Below are 23,585 nucleotides of genomic sequence, written 5' to 3' on the forward strand. Positions count from 1 at the left end.
TGAGTACTGAATACCATCTCAGAGAAATCGGAGATTTGAGTTATTTAGTCTCAATGATCTCCAGAGATGAATCTTCTGGAATTGCTGTAATCGGGAACGACTGCAAGTGGACTTGTATGATCAAGTTAGGTGCGAACTTGACAGTGGAGACAAGCAAGTGAGTTGGTAGTTTCCAGTATAGTGAATTCTTGTTAAGAAAGAAGCTGATATTGATTCAATCAATTGCTTAGTGATAGCAATAGGTCAGGAAAGGATCATGTTGTTGTTTCATGTGAGAAGTTTTCCATTGAACAACAATAGTGAAGATTGTTGACCGGACATTTCGGTTAAGTGAGGGAATCTATGTGTACCATTGTGTTTGGATCCAACGAGTAGTTGGAAATGCTAATGGATATTAGAAAGGAAACAACAGTTGTCTGATCTGTGCGACATTAGCTAGGATCTGATTCTCGAGATCCAGCAGGTTGTGTCATTAATCTTCCAGCGAGTGATGTGCGATATGAGACTGAGATAGTCAAGGATCGACTTAGTAGCCAACGAGGTTTGCCTTTGGGGTCGAAGCTTTCGCAAGATCGTGACGGATCGAGTTTGTTCTTTCGAGTCAGTGAGTCACATCTATGCAGACTGTTTGTCAAAGATGTTGCATTGTAGCAATAAACGACAATCAGAGACGCATTGTGTGGCAAGTTACTTCGAGCACAAGTGTTTCCCAGGATTGACTAGGGAATCGACGAATTAGATCGTTCAATGCTGAGACTGATGCGTTCGGCAAGGAAACGATTTGACTATTGAGAATTTGTTGGGATTTAGTTCCAGGATCAGTATGTTCAACCTTGGGAGGTTGGTATGAGCTGATGGTATTATCAGAGACTCTGAGTTGAGTTATACAAGGTGCAATGACTGTCGAGTTTCGAGACGGAATAGGAAGCGTTTCCATATGTCTGTGCACTATGGAAAGTCCCAGTCGAGCATATTGGTGGGATCTTGCCTTAGTCTTGATGTGTGTACAGTGGTTGCGAGTATGTATAACTAACCAGAGGATGTCTATCGATTGAAATTCATGAGGTGAATAACCTATGATCGAGATGATGAAGATCATCAGAGATGTGATGACTTTCATTGCAATGTATGCATGATTTCGCAGGCCAATGGCTAGGAGATAACGTAGCATCATAAATTGCAAGTGATGATAGTTATCATCAGGGCACAGTGTTGAGGTTATACTAAGAAACGTGGACAGCAGAATGTACTAGACATGATGGTTTAAGTTCCCAGTATTCCTTGGGAAGCCGGTTGTGCTTCAGGGAGAGTGGGGAGGATAACCAGTCTAGGGAACATTGCGAGCAATTACGTTGGAGTATAGACTTGAGTCAACTGGATTATCTTAAAGCGAGATTCATGGCAGAATGTGTCAGCACAAGGTTTGGATTAGTGTTTTCCTGACTAGAGGTGTTGAACACCGAGAAATTTTGAAACCATTAGATGGTTAGATTCGATAAGTAATTCGACGAATGTCGTAAACCAGTCAGTTCATGACTTGGTCTTCGTTAGTCTAAAATTACTTTGGGACGATGATATTGATCAAGCAAGTATTGTATCCTTCGTGATCAGGAAGATCTTGGTCCGAGTGAAAGATGTATCAGTGTTACGATACGCTAGCGCTAGGGAAGTTCGACTTTAGACCAGTAGCGCAGTAATATTCAGTGAAAGAATATTAATGCGGTTAAGCATTAATGGAGCTTATAGGGAATTCGATGAGAGTCTGAGTGTGTCGGAAGCTATTTCGACCAGACCCTCAATTAGTGGTCTATCTTATGTTCTCGAGGTATTACCTTGGATTTCGAGAACGAAATCTTTTAAGGAGGGAAGAATGTAGTGAGCCGTATCCAGAATTAGCGATTAATGAGTATATTAATCATGTAATCATGTTTAGATTAATTAAAACATGATTAAGGAAACTCCAAAAGAGTTAACGGAGTCCAGAAATGGATTCAGGACACTCAAAATAGCCGGGAAGGTCCCGAAGGTCCGGAGGGTTTGGAAGCTCCGAACAAAGTCAGGAGGCTCCGAACTGGATCGGAGGATCCGAACTCAGGATCGGAGGCTCCAAAGTGGATCGGAAGCTCCGTCAGTAAGATCGGACGTTCCGATCAGGACCAGGGCACACATCATCGCTTACGTCAGCAAGGTGACATCATGGCTGGCGTAATATTGGGGCGATCGGACGCTCCGAAGATGGGATCGGAGGATCCGATCATGTTCGGACGTTCCGAACCTGGTTCGGAGGCTCCGAACTCCGTCTATAAATAGGGGGCCGAGATTTCATTTTCAAGTGCACCTTTCCCTCTCTTCTCTCTGATTCCTAAGCCTTCTAACTCAGATCTAGGGAGTTCTAGGCATCCTATTGGGAATTCGGAAGTTGCATAGCGATCCAGGCGTCGAGGCGGAGCTGTGGCCTAGTTTTGAGGCAATTGTCATCAGCGGGCTGACGACGGACGCAGGTATAGCTATGGTCTCCTTAAATTATTTAGGAGTATGCAATAGCTTAGTTAAGGCTTTTAGAGCTTAATTATTGATGCATGGGTATTTGCATTGTAGAGCTGATATAGACTTGGAACCTAGAGTGGGACTGCTAGGATTGCCTGTAGTAAGGTACGCAAGTACAGACTGAGATTGCCAGCGGGTTTTGCATGCTTATATGTTGCATTTTGTATGTCATTTATTATGCAGCATGTGCTGATCATATTATGCCTGTCCATCTTGTGAGATGAGCCACGTAGGGCCGCTCAGCCCTGTCTGGACGGTTGATGTCTAGCACTCAGTGACTGACGGGCCATGAGTGATTAGCATCTGGGGACACAGTCCACGTCCTATAGGAATGAGCAGTGTACGCAGGGTTTGCTCCCCGGGTTGTACCACTCATGTCCTAAGCGCCTTTACTGAGCAGTTATATACAGTTATCCCAGATATGGATACCCTATCATTTGCATGCATCATATTTGTATGTTTTTCCCAGTGCTTTCGTATTGAGATTAGAGCTCACGTCCAGTCTTTTCTGTGTATCTGGACACCCCATTCGACGGGATAAGTGTAGGTGCAGGATTGAGCACCAGGAGCTTGGAGTAGCCAGTGACCAGTGAAGACAACAGGATTAGCTGTAGGTTTTGCCTTTAGGCTATTTATACTATTTGGTTGTATAAATCGAATTTATTTAACCGGTTGTATTCTTCCGGTCTGTTTTTATTTAAGTCTTGCGCAGCGATTTATTTAATGCATGTTTAATTATGCTCTTAACTCTGATTAGGTAGCGGATCCGGGTAGGGTTGCTACAGTTATAGTGAATGAAAGCTAACAATTTCCTTTCGTTTCAATGGACAGATCATTAGGTTTAGGTTTGTGCAACGTCAAATATTTCTCCGAGGCAAGCGCGAATAAAGACAGTCATCTAGCGAGTGCCTAAGATAGACTCGGATAGTATGGAAGGTCAAGTGCTACAAAACGTGTCCGAAGAGGTCGAATTCAAGCACGTTTCTTTCCCTCATCTAAAAATGCAGCTTCTCCAGGACAACCTCACTTTGTGGACTTCGGATATGCTGGTAGTTTTCCTCTTCCTTACATGTATGTCTACCCACTACGAGGGAGAAAATGATCTCACTAATGGATTCGTTAATTGTCCTGGTACATGCATTGGATCTTTGAGTAAATGTGAGAATGATAATTGGTAGACTTTGTTTTTCAAGTTGATTTAAGTTTTGTTATTGATGTCTGCTTCAGAGGGTGATAAACCGAAGATCGAAGAGTAGTAGATGTGAGCTGGAGCTAATTACACCATCAAGGATGCAAAGGGTCTAACTACCCTGTCGATATTTTTTGTAGTGTGCATTGAATTAGAATTTTAATTTCGAGTGATTTGTAACACTAAAAAATTGTATATTAAATTTTATTTATGAAATTTTAAATTTTTGCTTATTTATAATATTAAAATTTATATAAAAATTTTGTTTTTTTATATAGAAAAAGACAACGGATTTTATCCGTTGTCGTAGGGGTCTAAAATTGTTGTAACTGATGGTGTTGTCAAAACTGTGCCCCTACGACAACGGATTTTTTTCGTTGTCGTTTCTCTCAAAGACAATGGATTTGTGCCAACGACAACGGATTTTATCCGTTGTCGTAGGGGCACAGTTTTGACAATACCATCAGTTACAACAATTTTAAACCCCTACGACAACGGATATAATCCGTTGTCTTTTTGCGTTTTTCTTGTAGTGCACAAAACCAACCCCATGGCCCCTTTACCTACTGAAAATCGAACACAACACACACCAATAAACATAAAATCTGCACCATTTTGAAATAAAGAGAATGGATGTAGTAACCCAGAGACCATTTTAAGATAATAATATGTTAAACATGATTAATGGTTGGTAATTAATCAATTTCGGAGTATTCTTAGACTTCGGAAGAGAATTTGGGCTTTTGACTTTGGGCCGGATCGGAAGCTCCGAACCCAGATCGAAAGCTCCGATCCCAGCCACTTCGGAAGCTCAGCGGAAGCACCGAGATCGGAAGCTCTGATCCTGGAACGGAAGTTCCGATCTCCAGCTGCCAGCAATGCTCGATGACTGAGCCGTGAGTTTTGACAAGTGTTGAATGTAGAGCAGATCGGAAGCTTCGATCGCCCGATCGGAAGTTCCGATCCCGACGTGTCACACATGCACGCAGTGAGCTGGATCGGAAGCTCCGATCCTAAAATCGGATGTTCCGATCCTGGCCGAGAATTTTGCCTATAAATAGGGCTTCTCAGATTCAATTATGAATTACGAATTCCCGAGTTTCTTTCTTCAGTTATATAGTGTGAGATATACACTTGAGGGCCCTATCGGTTATAATAGAGGTTCTGGAATAACCAAGGTGTGGTTATAGTCATCCGGGACTAGCAACTCCAAAGGGCTAACTACGGACGAAGGTATGGTCCGGGAATCTATTTAAGTTTTGGGAGTACTTATTAGCTTAGTTAAGGCTTATAGAATTTATGTAGTGATACGGTGAACTTTTGAATATAGGCTTGGAACCTAGGATCTTACTATACTTGAACTAGCCTAGAGGTACGTACACATTGACTGAGATTGTCAGCGAGTATACATGTTTATATGTTGCATTTATTTGGCATTATTATATGGCATGATATATGATTTACCGCTTTCTATATTCATATGTCATGTGCATATACACGTTGAGCCTATACCTTGTTATACCTGAGTATAGAGCCGCTCAGCTCTATACTCGATAGTCTGTCACTGAGAGTACCGCGACGGCGGGGGCATTTATGTCTGTCTACTCTGGTGTACTAGACGAGTGTGGTTGCACCCAGAGGTTGATCCGTGCGGTGGCAACACTCATGTGGCGCCGGTTCTGAGCATGACTTTTCAGATGACCCGTTATCAGTCATCATGTTGCATGCATCATATGCATATGTTTACTTATGTCTATGTACTGGTCGTTAGCGCTCACGTCCTAGTTGTTATCTTGGACACCCTATTCCATGGGGCAGGTCGCAGGATGGACGGAGCTGGTAGTTCAAGGCAAGACTAGGGCGCAGGAGCCTTGAGGATTTTATACAGCAGGATTCGATATAGCTGTATAATGTTTACTGTTTCGATTTGGTTGTATCACTACAGATTTAAGCATGGATTATGTTACTAAGCTGATATGTAAATTATGGTTTTGTTTCCGCATGTTTTACTCTGTTAAGTTATTTTGCTGTATTAAGTTTAATGCATGCTATTAGTTGCCAGTTAGTAGGTGATACCATACAGGGTCACTACATTTTTGGTATCAGAGCATGCTTAGATTTTGGGATTTAGTTTAGTCTTGAGTAATTCTTGCGCATTTGGGATTTTAATGTGCAATTCTTTTCAGGATATGGCTGACGAGAGTCACGGTAGTGTTGGCCAGGGAGGTGGTCATCATCATCGTCGCCATCATCATCATGATGATCATCATCGTCATCATGAGGGTAGATGTCGCTACTCTATCAATAAGTTCATGCAAGTAGGACCGAAACCTTTGGTGGGAGGCAAGAATCCTAAACAGGCGAGGAGTTGGATGTCTAAACTCGAGAGTACTTTTTGTTCTTTCGATTGTACTGAGGATCAGAAATTGGAAGTTCTAGAATTTGTTCTAGAAGATCGAGCACGTTTTTGGTGGGATGCCAAGGCTGCTTAGGCACGTACTGAGAGAGGACATGTGACTTGGGGGGATTTCTGTTGGGAGTTCCAGAAATTGTATTTTCCTCCGGCTGTTCGCCAAGCACGATCGATGGAGTTGCTTACTCTGAGGCAAGGATCAATGACTATTGATCAATATCAGCAACGATTTCTTGATCTGCTACCTTTCAGTCCTCATATCAATGAGAGTGATGCGTCAAAATATGATATCTTTCTACAAGGTTTGAACCAAGATATCTACTCACAGGTTGTCGTCTGTGATGACCCGGTATCTTTTGAGACTTTGGTGAACCGTTGCCGTCTTGTGGAGACTAGCAAGAGGCGGGCACAGTTGATGATGCCAGCACAGCCTAGTGGATCTTTTGAGCCTCGAGCTCAATCTGTTGTGCAATCTGGACCTACGTCTTCTTCTACTCCTAGTACTTCATCTGGTTCTCGTGGTTCACGAGGTATGTTTCGTTTCGGAAAGAAGAAGAAGAAGGAAGAGTTTTGTAGTCATTTTGGAGGGAAGCATCCTGTAGCTTCATGTCGGAGAGCTACTGGTGCTAGTTATATTTGCGGTCAGCAGGGACATCTGCGGAGAGATTGTCCTCAGCGCATGAGTTCTGCTAGTGGATCGGGATCACAGGTTGGATCTCAGGCTTCTATTGTTCCGCGTCAGCAGCCAGCACCACAGAGTTCTTCTGGTTATCGTCCCCAGACTCAAGGGCAGGTGTTTGCTCTGTCTCAGGAGCAGGCTACAGAGGGAAGCGATCGCATGTTGGCAGGTACCTTTCTGTTATGTGGTATTCCTGCACTTGTATTAATTGATACTGGAGCATCGCTTTCCTTTATTTCTAGTCGCTTTGTTAAGAGACATAGATTACCTTATGTATCATTAGATATGGATTTAGTTGTATCTACTCCGTTGGAGCAAGAGATAGTAACTAAGCGTCTAGTGATGGGTTGCCTTCTGGAGTTTGAGGGTAATGTGTTAGTAGCTAATTTGATGATATTAGCGATGACAGATTTTGACTGTATCTTGGGAATTGATATGCTGACTTTGTATCATGCTACTGTGGATTGTTATCAACGTCTGGTACAGTTTCATCCGGTTGAGGGTGATAGCTGGTATTTTTATGGTGAGGGTGCGCGACCTCCGATGCCACTTGTTTCGGCTCTGAAGGCATGTCATGTCTTGGAGTCAGGTGGGGAGGGCTACCTCATCTATGCAGTTGATATGTCCACGAGTAGTAGGGGTATTGATCAGTTACCAGTAGTCAACGAGTTTCCTGATGTATTCCCTGATGAGATTCCTGGTTTTCCTCCGGTGCGAGAGGTTGAATTTGGTATTGATTTAGTACCAGGAACTACGCCTATATCCCGAGCGCCTTATCGTCTGGCACGGTCAGAGATGAGGGAATTGAAACAACAATTACAAGATCTGCTTGATAAGAGATATATTCGTCCGAGTGTTTCTCCGTGGGGAGCACCTGTTTTGTTTGTCAAGAAGAAAGATGGATCGATGCGATTATGTATTGATTACAGGCAGTTGAATCGTGTCACCATCAAGAATAAGTATCCTTTGCCGCGGATTGATGATCTATTCGATCAACTACAGGGTACTTCTGTTTATTCTAAGATAGATATGAGATCTGGATACCATCAGATGCGGGTACGAGACTCAGATATATCTACGACTGCTTTCAGGACCAGATACGGGCATTATGAATTTCTGGTGATGTCATTCGGTTTGACGAATGCACCTGCAGTCTTCATGAATCTGATGAATCAGATATTTCAAGAGTATTTGGATAGATTTGTCATCGTCTTCATTGATGATATTCTTTTCTATTCTCATGACAAGGATGAGCATGCACAACATCTAAGGATTGTTTTACAGACGTTACGAGATAAGCAGCTATATGAGAAATTGAGCAAGTGTGAATTTTGGCTTGATCGGGTAGTGTTTCTCGGTCATGTGATTTCTAATGAAGGGATATCTATTGATCCTAGTAAGATAGAGGCAGTGCTGAACTGGTCTCGTCCGACGACGTTTGCTGAGATTCATAGTTTCTTGGGTCTAGATGGATATTACCGTCGGTTCATCGAGAATTTTGCACAGTTGGCAAGGCCTTTGACTCAGCTTACTTGGAAAGATGTTTCCTTCATATGGTCCTCGGATTGTGAGGAGTCATTTCACGAGCTGCGTGGACGTCTTACTACTGCACCTGTGCTAGCTCTACCTTCTGGATCAAGAGGTTATGTTGTCTATACTGATGCCTCTGGTCAGGGGTTAGGATGTGTGCTGACACAGCATGGCCATGTTATTGCCTATGCTTCTCGACAGTTGAAGACGCATGAGACTAACTATCCAGTGCATGATCTCGAGTTAGCCGCCATTGTATTTGCGCTCAAGATTTGGAGGCATTATCTTTATGGAGAGATATTTGAGATATTTACGGATCACAAGAGTTTGAAGTATTTATTCACTCAGGCGGAGTTGAATATGCGACAGAGACGCTGGATGGATCTTCTGAAAGATTATGATTGTGAAATCAAATATCATCCAGGTTCTGCCAATCTTACTGCTGATGCCTTGAGTCGGCAGGTGAGACTTTCTGCACTTCAGACTAGTGAAGTATCTCATATGATTCAAGAGTGCTGTTCATTGAGTTTTACGCTCAAGCACAAGAAAGGGAGAAATGGGATTCGATTGTATACTATTCTATCTGAGCCAGCATTGTATTCTCGGATCATAGATGCTCAGATATCTGATGTTAAGACTCAGCGTTTGGCACATCTAGCCAATGGAGTTAATACATCTTGATTCCATTTTCAGGCAGATGGTTTATTTTGCTTATCTAATCGAGTGGTTGTACCTAATGTTGTGGAGCTCAGGAATGATATTCTTTCTCAAGCTCATAGGTGTCGATTATCAGTTCATCCTGGTAGCATGAAAATGTATAAGGACTTGCGAACTAGTTTCTGGTGGAAAGGGATGAAGAGGAGTGTGTATTAATTTGTTTCGAGATGTTTAGTTTGTCAACAGGTCAAGGCTGAAATCGACGACCAGGTGGATTACTGCAGAATCTTGAGATTCCCGAATGGAAGTGGGAGCACGTAACTATGGATTTTGTTACCCACTTGCCTATGACTATACGTCAGTGTGATGCTATCTGGGTTGTCGTTGACCATTTGACAAAATCAGCACACTTTATTCCTTATAACTGGGAGTATTCTTATGATCGCATGGCACGCTTATATATCCAAGAGATAGTGCGATTACATGAGATTCCAGTGAGCATAGTCAGTGATAGAGACCCGCGATTTACCTCACATTTTTGGGGTAGTTTTCAAAATGCGTTGGGTACCACTCTGAGTTTGAGCACTGCATATCATCTGGAGACTGACGGGCAGTCAGAACGAACGATTCGTACGTTGGAGGATATGCTACGTTCTTCTGTCATGGATTTTGGCTTATCTTGGCAGGATCAGTTACCTTTGATCGAATTTACCTACAATAACAGTTATCATCGTAGTATTAATATGGCACCTTTTGAGGCATTGTACGGTCGACGGTGTCGTACTTTGTTATTCTGGGATGAAGTCGGGAATGACAAGTCGAGGGTCCTGAATTGGTGCAGCAGATTGTAGACAAGGTAGATTTGATCAAGCATAGGATCAAAGTTGCTCAAGATAGACAAGTCAGTTATGCTAATATTCGCCGCAGGCCACTTCAGTTTGAGCCTGGTGAATATGTGTTCCTTCGAGTATCACCTTTCAGAAAGGTGATGAGATTCGGCGTGAAAGGCAAGTTGTTTCCTCGTTTTATTGGACCTTTCCAGATACTGGAAAAGATAGAAGATGTTGCATATCGTTTGGCTTTACCGCCAAATCTTTCCAGTATACATAATGTTTTTCATGTGTCGTTACTTCGACAGTATATAGCTGATGAATCTCATGTGATTCAGTCTACTGATATTCAGCTAGAGCCAGATCTATCTTTTGTTGAACGACCAATCCGTATCCTAGACAGGAAGGAGAAAGTTCTTCGGAACAAGACTATACCACTTGTGATGGTACAGTGGCAGTGCCGAGGCGTTGAAGAAGCAACTTGGGAAACTGAGAGTCGTATGCGAGCAGAATATCCTGAGTTGTTTGCTTTGTACTTTTTATTTACCATGTAAGATGTAATTACAGTTGTTGTAATGAAACATGGTTTGATGTTTCATATTGTTATCTTAATTTTTCTTTAGATGTTATTTCGCGGACGAAATATCTAAAGGTGGGGAGAATGTAGTAACCAAGAGACCATTTTAAGATAATAATATGTTAAACATGATTAATAGTTGGTAATTAATCAATTTCGGAGTATTCTTAGACTTCGGAAGAGAATTTGGGCTTTTGACTTTGGGCCGGATCGGAAGCTCCGAACCCAGATCGGAAGCTCCGATCCCAGCCACTTCAGAAGCTCAGCGGAAGCACCGAGATCGGAAGCTCTGATCTTGGAACGGAAGTTCCGATCTCCAGCTGCCAGCAATGCTCGATGACTGAGCCGCGAGTTTTGACAAGTGTTGAACGTAGAGCAGATCGGAAGCTCCGATCGCCCGATCGGAAGTTCCGATCCCGACGTGTCACACATGCACGTAGTGAGCTGGATCGGAAGCTCCGATCCTGAAATCGGAAGTTCCGATCCTGGCTGGGAATTTTGCCTATAAATAGGGCTTCTCAGATTCAATTCTGAATTACGAATTCCCGAGTTTCTTTCTTCAGTTATATAGTGTGAGATATACACTAGAGGGCCCTATCGGTTATAATAAAGGTTCTGGAATAACCAAGGTGTGGTTATAGTCATCCGGGACTAGCAACTCCAAAGGGCTAACTATGAACGAAGGTATAGTCCGGGAATCTATTTAAGTTCTGGGAGTACTTATTAGCTTAGTTAAGGCTTATAGAATTTATGTAGTGATACGGTGAACTTTTGAATATAGGCTTGGAACCTAGGATCTTACTATACTTGAACTAGCCTAGAGGTACGTACACATTGATTGAGATTGCCAGCGAGTATACATGTTTATATGTTGCATTTATTTGGCATTATTATATGGCATGATATATGATTTACCGCTTTCTATATTCATATGTTATGTGCATATATACGTTGAGCCTATACCTTGTTATAGCTGACTATAGAGCCGCTCAGCTCTATACTCGATAGTCTGTCACTGAGAGTACCGCGACGGCGGGGGCATTTATGTCTGTCTACTCTGGTGTACTTGACGAGTGTGGTTGCACCCAGAGGTTGATCCGTGCGGTGGCAGCACTCATGTGGCGCCGGTTCTGAGCATGACTTTTCAGATGACCCGTTATCAGTCATTATGTTGCATGCATCATATGCATATGTTTACTCATGTCTATGTACTGGGCGTTAGCGCTCACGTCCTAGTTGTTATCTTGGACACCCTATTCCATGGGGCAGGTCGCAGGATGGACGGAGTTGGTAGTTCAAAGCAGGACTAGGGCGTAGGAGCCTTGAGGATTTTATACAGCAGGATTCGATATAGCTGTATAATATTTACTATTTTGATTTGGTTGTATCACTATAGATTTAAGCATGGATTATGTTACTAAGCTGATATGTAAATTATGGTTTTGTTTCCGCATGTTTTACTCTGTTAAGTTATTTTGCTATATTAAGTTTAATGCATGATATTAGTTGCCAGTTAGTAGGTGATACCATGCAGGGTCACTACAATGGAGCCAAGAGAACTTATATCCTATGCTTGGGTTTTAAAAATGAAGGAGTTTTCTTGCCTCAAACACAACAAGAAAACAAGAAAGGAGGGCAGCTGGGCACAAACACACGGCTAGCAGTTGGAACGCCTCCTAAGGCATCCTCCACGGTGGTAGCAAGGCGGCAGCTAGGCTGGGAAGGGCGGCCGGTGTTGGAAAACGGTGTTCAGATCAATCAGAATTGATACCCGGTGCAGCGGAAGTTTTAAAATTTTATATGGAACGATTCCATATCGTGGGTATCAAAACTTTACGATTAAATTGTGCATGTAAAAATTAAATAACAATTAAATTTTTACCTTGAAATCTCGAAACGAGATTATGGACACCAACAGATTACTCTGCTCTTGTTGTATATCCCAGGAACTGATGGACGAACAATTCTTCAATCAGGTCCACGAACAGAAGTTTAATCCCTCTGATAGATTGCACTAGAAAATCTATCAGAAGTTTCTACGAAGAGAATTAACGAATTTGATCCGTTAAACCAGACTGCGAATTCAAAATTCACAGGCTGGAATTTTAGAACAGAGAGAGAGGGGGCGGCGGCCACTATAAGAAAAACTAGGGTTTTCGAAAAATTTTGTGACCTCTGTTGTATAATTTCTGTACTGCAATAACTTATTTATAATGTGGGCTGCTAACAGCTTAGGGCCCATTAGTCATAAGTTCAAGCCTGACAAGCAAAGCCCGCATGTTCAGAAATTAATATAAAATTCATCGTGACTCAGATTGATAAACCAATTTCACCAATGTGCACAGAAACCATTTCTGCATCTTTTAAAGTCAAGATAAATTTTCTGAATCCGAATTCAGTGGTTTCCAAAAATGTCCATCACTATGTCATTTTAGGAAATCTTACTCCCTCTACTCTTAAATAAGAAGTCCCACTTCTTTATTCATTAAATTTAACTCTTTAAATTTAATTATCTCAACGGGGATTAAAAATCCATTACTTGTGTGACCCTCAATGGTTCAGGGATACAGCTAGCCGTGGGCTCACAACTCCTTGTGACTCGGAACAACAATTTCCGACTTGCCCATCGAATCATGGTAAGAGCGCCTAGCAACATCGCCCCATGATTCCCTAGGTATCACTGATAGTGCCTGCAAGAACCAATAGATTTTGGTTAGCATACAGTACGGTCCCTTCAACCAAATATCCCGATCAAATCAACAACCATTGGTGCATCGAGAGTCGTTCGAGATTCGATAACTATGCACAACATCTTGGAGATCTATTAGTGACATCGCATGTGTTACTAGGATAACCATTAACCTAAAACACATCATGTACTCTGGCCAGAGATTCGTCACACTAATATCTCCTCAGATCGCATAGGATATCCACACTCGCAAGTATGTGGTGAATCCTTGACAACAAAGCATCGACTCCTATATGCGTCTTAACTGTACCCAATCCCGACACCTGATGACCCCCATAGAGTCGGTAAATGAGTCAAAGCATAGTACTAGCATATAGAGTCTCAATGATGTTTCAAGTAATAAGGACTAATGGTGTACAACCAAAAACGTGGACTTTATCCACTCGATAAGTGATAACCACTTGGAAAGTTCGAATAAGGTAGTTCGATCATTCATCATATGAATATCCATTTGCATGCTTCGAACATCTCTATGTTCCCTACCAATGAAACGTGGTACTCTGCATCGCAAATGCTAGTCTCAAACTCGAGCGATCCTTATCCTTATTAACGAACGGCTCAATCGACTAGGAACTGTTTAGAATATACAGTGACTATAAGATGTGTTTCATGATAGCCATCCCCATATGCCACCACATCTTACATACACTATAGTATATTCAAGGTCTTCATCTAAACATCTTATAGTATGTCACAACATAATAATATGATAAAAGATAAAGCAAATGCCATTATAAAATTGTAAATTATATTAAACAAAAGATTGTTTATACATAGAGTCATAAAAGCCCTTAGCCACAAGTTGGCTCACCGGGCACCCACTCTTTCAATCTCCCACTTGCCCTAAAGCCAACTAGTCATACTACGCAGTCCCATTGCTTCGCGATGTTTGTCAAATAATGGTCCTGGCAAGGGCTTAGTAAGTGGATCAGCGATATTGTCTGCAGAGGCCACTCTCTCGACAGTGATGTCTCCTCTTTCCACGATCTCCCGGGTGATGTGGTATTTCTTCAGTACGTGTTTGGATCTTTAATGAGACCTTGGTTCCTTTGCCTGAGCAACGGCACCCGTGTTGTCACAGTACACCGGGACTGGACCAACAACTTCAGGAATGACGCCCAACTCTTGGACGAAATTCCTCATCCAAACGGCCTCTTTAGCAGCAGCTGATGCCGCAATGTATTCTGCCTCAGTGGTGGAATCCGTTGTGGTGTCCTGCTTGGAACTCTTCCAAGAGACAGCACCGCCATTGAGCATGAACACAAATCCAGAGGTTGACTTCGAGTCATCCATGTCACTTTGGAAGCTAGAGTCGGTATAGCCTTCCAATTTCAGTTCTCTTCCTCCATATACCATGAACATATTCTTAGTCCTTCGTAAGTACTTAAGAATGTCCTTCACGGCTTTCCAATGCATTTGACCGGGATTGGCTTGATATCTGCTCGTGACACTCAGAGCAAATGCTACATCCGGTCTGGTAGATATCATCCCATACATGATACTACCTATGGCTGACGCATATGGTACATGTGTCATTTTCTCTATCTCTTCATCAGTCTTGGGACACATGGACTTGGATAGAGAAACTCCATGACACATAGGTAGATGTCCTCTCTTGGACCCATCCATTGAAAACCTTTTCAATATGGTGTCGATGTAGGTTGCTTGAGTGAGTCCTATCATTCTCTTAGATATATCTCTATAGATCTGTATCCCTAGAATATAGGATGCCTCACCCAAATCCTTCATCGAGAATCTACCTGATAACCATATCTTTGTTGACTGCAACATCCATACATCATTCCCAATGAGTAAGATGTCATCAACATAAAGTACTAAGAATGTCACAGCATCCTTAACTACTTTCTTGTACACGCACGGTTCCTCCGGGTTCTTGATGAAACCAAAATCCTTTATTGTTTCATCAAATTTCTGGTTCCAACTTCTTGATACTTGTTTGAGACCATAGATCGATCTCTGAAGCTTGCATACCTTATGCTCGCTTCCCATGGATGTGTATCCCTCAGGCTGCGTCATATAGATCTCTTCCTTAATGTTTCCATTAAGAAATGCAGTCTTCACATCCATTTGCCATATCTCATAGTCATACCAAGCAGCTATGGCAATAAGGATTCTTATGGACTTGAACATTGCAACTGGTGAAAAGGTTTCATCATAGTCAACTCCTTGTCTTTGAGTATAACCTTTCGCCACCAATCGTGCCTTGTAGGTCAATACCTTACCATCAGGCCCAAGCTTTCTCTTGTAGATCCATTTACACCCTATTGGAACAATTCCATCGGGAGGATCTACTAAAAACCAAACTTGTTTTGTATGCATCGAATCTATTTCCGACTGCATAGCTTCAAGCCATAAATTTGAATCCGTATCAGAAATTGCTTCCTTGAAATTTCTTGGATCACATCCAACGTCGGGTTCATCTTGATCCCCTTCAAGAAGAAGACCATATCGAATAGGAGGTCTAGAAGTCCTCTCGGATCTTCTAGGTATAGGCGTGTCCTCTGAAGATTCTTGAGGTATGAGATCATTATTTTGTATTTCGGGTTCCTCTCGAATTTCTTCGAGTTTCATCATCTCGCCTTTCTTATCCAATAAGAACTCCTTCTCCAAGAAGGTGGCATTCCTAGAAACAAACACTTTTGTTTCAGTAGGATGATAGAAATAATATCCTATTGAATTATTCGGATACCCTACAAAATAACATAAGGTGGATCGACTATCCAACTTATCTCCCACTGTCTGCTTCACGTAAGCAGGACATCCCCAAATCCTCAAGTACGAATACTTAGGAGCTTTGCCATTCCATAACTCGTATGGTGTTTTATCCACTGCTTTGGTGTGGACGTTGTTCAACAACAATACCGCCGTTTCAAGCGCGTAGCCCCAAAACGAAGGTGGAAGCTCAGTGAAGCTCATCATGGATCGAACCATGTCCAACAAAGTTCGATTACGACGCTCCGATACACCATTCAGCCGAGGTGTCATAGGAGGAGTCCACTGAGAGAGAATCCCATTCTCTTTCAGATAGTCCAAAAACTCGGTACTTAAGTATTCTCCACCTCGATCCGATCGAAATGCTTTAATACTTTTACCTAGCTTGTTTTCTACTTCAGCCTTGAATTCTTTGAACTTTTCAAATGCTTCAGACTTATATTTCATTAAATATAAATACCCATACCTATAATAATCATCAGTAAAGGTAATGAAGTAGGTGTGGCCAAATTGAGTACCAATTCTAAATGGACCACAAACATCTGTATGGATCAAATCCAACAGATTTTGACTACGCTCAGGTTTCCCCTTGAATGGAGATTTAGTCATTTTTCCTTTCAGGAAGGATTCACAAGTAGATAGAGAGTTAATATCAGACATATCAAACATGCCCTCTCCCACTAGCTTGTTCATCCTCCTTGAGGAAATATGACCTAGCCTAGCATGCCAAAGGTTTGCCGGGTTTTGACTATCGTTTTTCCTTTTGTTCGTTGTTACCGGTTTATCAACATAATTTATTGGAACCTCTTTTAATTTTAAGTTATATAGATTGTTTTCAAGTTGTCCATTTCCAATCAAACATTCATTCTTGTAAATATTGCAAATCTCATTCACAAAATTGCAAGAAAAACCATCTCTATCAAGCATAGAAACAGAAATAATGTTTTTAATCAAATCTGGAACAAATAAAACATCTCTCAAAAGTAACTTAAAATCGTTCTGCAAAATTAAATAAACGTCTCCCACAGCTTTGGCTTCAACTCTAGAACCATTTTCGAGCCTCAGCTGGGTCTCACCCATTCTAAGCTTGCGACTTCTTGTCATCACCTGCAAATCATTGCAAATGTGAGATCCACATCCGGTATCCAATACCCAAGAAGTAGTATTAAGTGAAACATTTATTTCAATATAGAACATACCCTTCGCAGTTCGCAACTGCTCTAGATATTCCTTGCAGTTACGTTTCCAATGACCGGGTTTCTTGCAGTGATGGCAAACATCCTTGGACTTTTCCATGTTTGAAGCCTTTGTCTTGTTCTTCTTCTCGGGTCCGGTTTTCTTGGATGGGGCAGAACGTTTCTTACCCTTTGTACTTGGCCCCTTCTTAGCAGAAGAAGAGGAGCCCACCAAGAGAACCGGTTTATCCTTCTTTAAAGTGGCTTCATATGTTACAAGCATATTGACCATCTCTTCAAGGGAGGCCTCTATCTTGTTCATATTGAAATTCACCACAAAACCATCAAACGATGAAGGAAGATAGAGAAGTAATAAGTCCACATTGAGTTCATGCTCCAATACCAAATCAAGCGTTACCAACTTCTGTATGAGCCAAATCACTCGTACCCCATGATCATGGACCGAAGTCTCTTCACGCATGCAACACGTCATTAGCTCTTTTACAGTAGCGAACCTTTCAGCTCTCGATTGAGCCCCAAAAAGTTCCTTGAGTTGTACGTGAATGTCAGCAGCATTCACGGTATCCTCAAATCGCCTCTGGAGTTCATCAGACATCGAAGCTTGCATATAGCATTTGGCCTTGATATCATGGTCCCACCATATATCAAGTTTGGCCAACTCTTCCGGACTTATATCAGCTGGTGCTTCCTTCGGAGGAGATTTTTCTAACACGTAGAGCATCTTCTCTGAGGTCAAGACAATCTTCAACTTACGGAACCATTCCGTATAGTTTGAGCCAGTCAGTTTATTTTGTTCGAGAATAGAGAATAGTGGATTGCGCGAATTCATCTTAATGAAATACTAAAAAGAAACAGACAATAATCAGTGATTGTTTAATTAATTTACTAAGACATAAAATAGGCGAAATTTATTTTATGAATCTCACTCCCAATATTTTAACGATTTCACTACCCTCTAGTGAAAACGGGAAACTGTTTTCCTTAGTGGGAACATGGAGTCCAATTGACAAACTATGGTCCCGAATAATATCAGCCAACCATAATTTTCAAAAGGTAGAGCTCAATTGCTTCCAAAGCAACCTCCACGTTTTTACCTCATGTCCAATAAGGGCCCAATAATATGATGCCGTTTATTGTGACATGTCAAGATGACCCATCAATATTAAGTTGTGATGGACGGTCGCCATGTGGATCCCCCAATAATATGAGCCGATCCCATGGGAGTTCCACCCAACTTACAACATGTGTCGATCCAATGTACAACTTTTCGACGAACGGGCCCCCCCAATAATATGAGCCGGACCGTATCCGCGGGTAGCATCTCATACATTGATCGTTGATGGAAGGTAGGAACATTTAAACAATATTTAAATTTCCTTTATTTATCTTGATATCAATTTTAAATTATATTTAAAATGAGGGATTTTAATTTTGAAAATTTGTCTCATCATTTAAAATTTGTATGCTTGCGGGATTCATACAATTTAGTCTAAAACATGCATACAACGATAATATCATATATTATATAGGATGATCGATTCCATTTCTAATCGACCCGTGGTTGCCAATCACGAGTCTAAGTCAAATCCTAGGTAATATGCAGGTATGCAATGCAATCCTATTACATTGAGCTTCCAATTTACATTTCTTCATCTTTATTGTCTGTTGGGCCCACCTTTGTCTTCAAATCTTCATCTCCCACTAAGTCTAATGTATTTACAATAAATAACTATGACAAGTAGGGGATACATTTTAAGGGGTGGGAACGGGCCATAAACCAGGCCCACTTTTATTACATATGACAATTCATATTGGGTCATAAACCAGGACCATTAATAAATCCAACAACAATAAAACAAATGTAAATTCCCTAACATACACCTACAAAATTGGTTATGGCAATCGATCATCCTTATCCAATAATATTTAATTCAAAATTAATTTATTGGATAACATGCAATGACAATTTAAATTAAAAAGGATAAAATCATATTCCATATATAAAATCTTATTTTACATACAAAATCATATTTTATCTTTTTATCAAATAAAATCATATTTTACATATAAAATTCAATTTTATACATAAAATCATATTTTACTCAATATTTCCATAAGATCATATCTTATCATCAATTGTACCAAAAATAATTAATTTCATAAAATCTGATTTAACGGATAAAATCTATAAATTTTCCAAAAATTCAAATTTATCCAAAAATCAATTTTAAAATTTTCGGACTCGAACAATTCGATCCGACGCCTCGTGGACCAATCAAAAACAATTTTCGATCGGACCAAAAATAGAATTTTAACATATTAAAATTTTAATTAAAAAATAAAAATTAATTTTCCCGGGCCGCCCGGGACGATCCCGGGCAGCCCGCGCCCCAAAAGGGGCTCGGGCCGGGCAGCGACAATCGCTGCCCCGGGTTTGCCCATTAATTTTTAAATTTTTAAAATCTTTTGTTTCAAAAACCAAGGCTTAAAAATTTTTTGTACAATCGATTAATTTAATCGCTTGATCTGAGCAACCTGTCTCTGATACCACTGTTGGAAAACGGTGTTCAGATCAATCAGAATTGATACCCGGTGCAGTGGAAGTTTTAAAATTTTATATGGAACGATTCCATATCATGGGTATCAAAACTTTACGATTAAATTGTGCGTGTAAAAATTAAATAACAATTAAATTTTTACCTTGAAATCTCGAAACGAGATTATGGACACCAACAGATTACTCTGCTCTTGTTGTATATCCCAGGAACTGATGGACGAACAATTCTTCAATCAGGTCCACGAAGAGAAGTTTAATCCCTCTGATAGATTGCACTAGAAAATCTATCAGAAGTTTCTACGAAGAGAATTAACGAATTTGATCCGTTAAACCAGACTGCAAATTCAAAATTCACAGGCTGGAATTTTAGAACAGAGAGATAGGGGGCGGCGGCCACTATAAGAAAAACTAGGGTTTTCGAAAAATTTTGTGACCTCTGTTGTATAATTTCTGTACTGCAATAACTTATTTATAATGTGGGCTGCTAATAGCTTAGGGCCCATTAGTCATAAGTTCAAGCCTGACAAGCAAAGCCCGCATGTTCAGAAATTAATATAAAATTCATCGTGACTCAGATTGATAAACCAATTTCACCAATGTGCACAGAAACCATTTCTGCATCTTTTAAAGTCAAGATAAATTTTCTGAATCCGAATTCAGTGGTTTCCAAAAATGTCCATTACTATGTCATTTTAGGAAATCTTACTCCCTTTACTCTTAAATAAGAAGTCCCACTTCTTTATTCATTAAATTTAACTCTTTAAATTTAATTATCTCAATGGGGATTAAAAATCCATTACTTGTGTGACCCTCAATGGTTCAGGGATACAGCTAGTCGTGGGCTCACAACTCCTTGTGACTCGGAACAACAATTTCCAACTTGCCCATCGAATCATGGTAAGAGCGCCTAGCAACATCGCCCCATGATTCCCTAGGTATCACTGATAGTGCCTGCAAGAACCAATAGATTTTGGTTAGCATACAGTACGGTCCCTTCAACCAAATATCCCGATCGAATCAACAACCATTGGTGCATCGAGAGTCGTTCGAGATTCGATAACTATGCACAACATCTTGGAGATCTATTAGTGACATCGCATGTGTTACTAGGATAACCATTAACCTAAAACACATCATGTACTCTGGCCAGAGATTCGTCACACTAATATCTCCTCAGATCGCATAGGATATCCACACTCGCAAGTATGTGGTGAATCCTTGACAACAAAGCATCGACTCCTATATGCGTCTTAACTGTACCCAATCCCAACACCTGATGACCCCCATAGAGTCGTTAAACGAGTCAAAGCATAGTACTAGCATATAGAGTCTCAATGATGTTTCAAGTAATAAGGACTAATGGTGTACAACCAAAAACGCGGACTTTATCCACTCGATAAGTGATAACCACTTGGAAAGTCCGAATAGGGTAGTTCGATCATTCATCATATGAATATCCATTTGCATGCTTCGAACATCTCTATGTTCCCTACCAATGAAACATGGTAATATGCATTGCAAATGCTAGTCTCAAACTCGAGCGATCCTTATCCTTATTAACGGACGGCTCAATCGACTAGGAACTGTTTAGAATATACAGTGACTATAAGATGTGTTTCATGATAGCCATCCCCATGTGCCACCACATCTTACATACACTATAGTATATTCAAGGTCTTCATCTAAACATCTTATAGTATGTCACAACATAATAATATGATAAAAGATAAAGCAAATGCCATTATAAAATTGTAAATTATATTAAAAAAAAGATTGTTTATACATAGAGTCATAAAAGCCCTTAGCCACAAGTTGGCTCACCGGGCACCCACTCTTTCAGCCGGCGGCAAGGGAGGAGGAGAAGAGAGTGGCCGAGGGGCTTTCTTGGAGGAGAAGATGAAAATGGCGTGAGAGAAGGGGAGAAGGATGAGGGGCGGCTGATGAGGGATAAAATATGCTAGGGTTTAATTGTGTGTTGTAATATTTTAAGCGTGTGTAGGTATAAGTGTGAGTGTGTGAGTGTAGGGCATGAAAAAGTGCTATTCCACTAATAAAAGTGCTAGTTTAGGTATTACATCTTTAAGTTGTAAAATTTCACTCATTTGAACTTCTAATTCTAGAATCTTTAAATTTAAATATCAAGAATGGAATTTCACTAGTCCGGGTCCAAAAAGACTAATTTTGGGAAATAAGGGAATTACGCGCAAGAATTCGCTTACGCAATTTTCCCAGTACTAGACATGATGGTTTAAGTTCCCAGTATTCCTTGGGAAGCCGGTTGTGCTTCAGGGAGAGTGGGGAGGATAACCAGTCTAGGGAACATTGCGAGCAATTACGTTGGAGTATAGACTTGAGTCAACTGGATTATCTTAAAGCGAGATTCATGGCAGAATGTGTCAGCACAAGGTTTGGATTAGTGTTTTCCTGACTAGAGGTGTTGAACACCGAGAAATTTTGAAACCATTAGATGGTTAGATTCGATAAGTGATTCGACGAATGTCGTAAACCAGTCAGTTCATGACTTGGTCTTCGTTAGTCTAAAATTACTTTGGGACGATGATATTGATCAAGCAAGTATTGTATCCTTCGTGATCAGGAAGATCTTGGTCCGAGTGAAAGATGTATCAGTGTTACGATACGCTAGCGCTAGGGAAGTTCGACTTTAGACCAGTAGCGCAGTAATATTCAGTGAAAGAATATTAATGCGGTTAAGCATTAATGGAGCTTATAGGGAATTCAATGAGAGTCTGAGTGTGTCGGAAGCTATTTCGACCAGACCCTCAAGTAGTGGTCTATCTTACGTTCTCGAGGTATTACCTTGGATTTCGAGAACGAAATCTTTTAAGGAGGGAAGAATGTAGTGAGCCGTATCCAGAATTAGCGATTAATGAGTATATTAATCATGTAATCATGTTTAGATTAATTAAAACATGATTAAGGAAACTCCAAAAGAGTTAACGGAGTCCAGAAATGGATTCAGGACACTCAAAATAGCCGGGAAGGTCCCGAAGGTCTGGAGGGTTTGGAAGCTCCAAACAAAGTCAGGAGGCTCCGAACTGGATCGGAGGATCCAAACTCAGGATCGGAGGCTCCAAAGTGGATCGGAAGCTCCGTCAGTAAGATCGGACGTTCCGATCAGGACCAGGGCACACATCATCGCTTACGTCAGCAAGGTGACATCATGGCTGGCGTAATATTGGGGCGATCGGACGCTCCGAAGATGGGATCGGAGGATCCGATCATGTTCGGACGTTCCGAACCTGGTTCGGAGGCTCCGAACTCCGTCTATAAATAGGGGGCCGAGATTTCATTTTCAAGTGCACCTTTCCCTCTCTTCTCTCTGATTCCTAAGCCTTCTAACTCAGATCTAGGGAGTTCTAGGCATCCTATTGGGAATTCGGAAGTTGCATAGCGATCCAGGCGTCGAGGCGGAGCTGTGGCCTAGTTTTGAGGCAATTGTCATCAGCGGGCTGACGACGGACGCAGGTATAGCTATGGTCTCCTTAAATTATTTAGGAGTATGCAATAGCTTAGTTAAGGCTTTTAGAGCTTAATTATTGATGCATGGGTATTTGCATTGTAGAGCTGATATAGACTTGGAACCTAGAGTGGGACTGCTAGGATTGCCTGTAGTAAGGTACGCAAGTACAGACTGAGATTGCCAGCGGGTTTTGCATGCTTATATGTTGCATTTTGTATGTCATTTATTATGCAGCATGTGCTGATCATATTATGCCTGTCCATCTTGTGAGATGAGCCACGTAGGGCCGCTCAGCCCTGTCTGGACGGTTGATGTCTAGCACTCAGTGACTGACGGGCCATGAGTGATTAGCATCTGGGGACACAGTCCACGTCCTATAGGAATGAGCAGTGTACGCAGGGTTTGCTCCCCGGGTTGTACCACTCATGTCCTAAGCGCCTTTACTGA

The sequence above is a fragment of the Henckelia pumila genome, chromosome 2 (genome assembly GCF_033568475.1).
Source record: "Henckelia pumila isolate YLH828 chromosome 2, ASM3356847v2, whole genome shotgun sequence".
Lineage (NCBI taxonomy): Eukaryota > Viridiplantae > Streptophyta > Magnoliopsida > Lamiales > Gesneriaceae > Henckelia > Henckelia pumila.